This window comes from Triticum aestivum, chromosome 5B, assembly GCF_018294505.1.
Source record: "Triticum aestivum cultivar Chinese Spring chromosome 5B, IWGSC CS RefSeq v2.1, whole genome shotgun sequence".
Classification (NCBI taxonomy): domain Eukaryota; kingdom Viridiplantae; phylum Streptophyta; class Magnoliopsida; order Poales; family Poaceae; genus Triticum; species Triticum aestivum.
In genome coordinates, this window is record NC_057807.1 from 521,710,999 (window position 1) to 521,714,382 (window position 3,384).

Sequence of the window (3,384 nt, forward strand, 5' to 3'; positions counted from 1 at the left end):
TGTCGGTGGAACCGGTCTTATGAACGTGGTCATGTAAGGTTGGTTCGGGCCGCTTCATCCAACAATACCGCCGAATCAAAATAAGACATAGGTGGTAAGCAGTATGACGATCACTGCCCACAACTCATTGTGTTCTACTCGTGCATATCATCTACACATAGACCTGGCTCGGATGCCACTGTTGGAAAACATAGCATGCAATTTTAAAAAAAATTCCTACGTTTACGCAAGATCTATCTAGGAGATGCATAGCAATGAGAGGGGGAGAGTGTGTCTACGTACCCTCGTAGACCGAAAGCGGAAGCGTTTGACAACGCGGTTGATGTAGTCAAACTTCTTCTAGCTTCGACCGATCAAGTACCGAACGTACGACACCTCCGAGTTTTGCAAATGTTCAGCTCGATGACGTCCCTCATCCTCTTGATCCAGCAAAGGTGTCGAGGAAGTAGATGAGTTCCGTCAACAGGATGGCATGGTGACGGTGATGGTGATGTGATCCATGTAGGGGTTCGCCTAAGCACCATGAGAATATGACCGGGGGTGTAAACTATGGAGGGGGGCGCCGCACATGGCTAACAGTTGATCTTGTGTGTTGTAGGCGCCCCCCTCCCCACATATATATAGGTTGGAGGGGAGGAGAGGCACCCAAGGGGGTGCCCCAAGTAGGAGGAATCCTACTTGGGGTCCTCTCCCAATTTGGCCAACCCCCCTCTCATATTCCTATTCGGAGTAGGAAGTGAAGAGGGGGAAGGGGGAATCCTATTCCCTTTTTCCATTCCTCCTTCCCCTTTCCTTCTCCAATTTGGCCAGCCCATATGGGGGGAGCACCAGCCCCTTTGTGGCTGGTGCGTTTCCCCTCTTGGTACATAAGGCCCATATCTTTTGCCGGGAGTGCCCGGAACCCCTTCCGCTGACCCGATAAGTACCCAGTGCTTCCCGAACACTTCCGGTGTCCGAATACCATCATACTATATATCAATCTTTACCTCTCGACCATTTCGAGACTCCTTGTCATGTCTGTGATATCATCTAGGACTCCAAACAACATTCGGTCACCAAATCACATAACTCATATAATACAATATCGTCATTGAACGTTAAGAGTGCGGACCCTATGGGTTCAAGAACTATGTAGACATGACCGAGACACCTCTTTGGTCAATAACCAATAGCGGAACCTGGATGCTCATATTGGCTCCCACATATTCTACGAAGATCTTTATCAGTCGAACCATTATGAGAACATATGTTATTCTCTTTGTCCACCGGTATGTTACTTGCCCGAGATTCGATCATCGGTATCTTCATACCTAGTTCAATCTCGTTACTGGCAAGTCTCTTTACTTGTTCCATAATGGATCATCCTACAACTAACTCATTAGTCACTTCGGTTGCAAGGCTTCTTATGATGTGCATTACCGAGAGGGCCCAAAGATACCTCTCCGATACTCGGAGTGACAAACCCTAATCTCGATCTATGCCAACCCAACAAACACCTTCGGAGATACCTATAGAGAATCTTTATAATCACCCAGTTACGTTGTGACATTTGATAGCACACAAGGTATTCCTCCGGTATCCGGGAGTTGCATAATCTCATAGTCGAAGGAATATGTATTTGACATGAAGAAAGCAATAGCAATAAAATTGAACGATTATAATGCTAAGCTAATGAATGGGTCTTGTCCATCACATAATTCTCCTGATGATGTGATCCGTTCATCAAATGACAACACATGTCTATGGTTAGGAAACTTAACCATCTTTGATTAACGAGCTAGTCTAGTAGAGGCTTACTAGGGACACAGTATTTTGTCTATGTATCCACACATGTATCAAGTTTCCGGTTAATACAATTCTAGCATGAATAATAAACATTTATCATGAAATAAGGAAATATAAAATAAAACCTTTATTATTGCCTCTAGGGCATATTTCCTTCACGAATACCCTCATCCTATATATCAATCTTTACCTCTCGACCATTTCAAGACTCCTCGTCATGTCCTTGATCTCATCCGGGACTCCGAACAACATTCGGTCACCAAATCACATAACTCATATAATACTATATCGCCATCGAACTTTAAGCGTGCGGACCCTACGGGTTCGAGAACTATGTAGACATGAACGAGACACCTCTCCGGTCAATAACCAATAGCGGAACTTGGATGCCCATATTGGCTCCTACATATTCTACAAAGATCTTTATCGGTCGAACCGTTATAACAACATACGTAATTCCCTTTGTCCATCGGCATGTTACTTGCCCGAGATTCGATCGTCGGTATCTTCATACCTAGTTCAATATCATTACGGGCAAGTCTCTTTACTCGTTCCATAATACATCACCTCGTGACTAACTCCTTAGTCGTTTGCTTGCAAGCTTATGATGTGTATTACCAAGAGGGCCCAGAGATACCTCTCCGATACTCGGAGTGACAAATCCTAATCTCGATCGATGCCAACTCAACAAACACCTTCGAAGATACTTGTAGAGCATCTTTATAATCACCCAGTGACGTTGTGACGTTTGATAGCACACATGGCATTCCTTCGGTATCCGGGAGTTGCATAATCTCATAGTCGAAGGAATATGTATTTGACATGAAGAAAGCAATAGCAATAAAACTTGAACGATCATTATGCTAAGCTAACGGATGGGTCTTGTACATCACATCATTCTCCTAATGATGTGATCCCGTTATCAAACGACAACTCATGTCCATGGTTAGGAAACCTTAACCATCATTGATTAACGAGCTAGTCTAGTAGAGGCTCACTAGGGACACGTTGTTCTTTTATGTATTCACACATGTATTAAGGTTTCCAATCAATACAATTATAGCATGAATAATAAACCTTTATCATGAATAATGAAATATAAAATAACAACTTTATTATTGCCTCTAGGGCATATTTCCTTCAGTCTCCCACTTGCACTAGAGTCAATAATGTAGTTCACATCGTCATGTGACCAATACCCAAAGAGTTTACTAGAGTCAATAATCTAGTCCATGTCGTTATGTGATTAACACCCAAAGAGTACTAAGGTGTGATCATATTTTGCTTGTGAGAGAGGTTTAGTCAACCTGGCGCTTGACGAAGCACCTGTTCGCTTGTCTCGCCCTCTTTCTCTCCCCTTCAGATGTGATTTGGCTTGACATCCTAGATACATGTGCAAGCCTTGTAAACTGAGATGGAGGGAGCACCTATGATACACCCATTACAGGCCTCCTACTAGTATTATACTCCCTCCGTCTCAGTGCATCAGGCATTTAATGAAAATTATATAATCCCAAAAACGCTAAGGCGTGAAACAGTAGTACTAGTTGCATGCATATTAATTAGACCTCATCTATTAGTTGGAGGACCAATGCATGC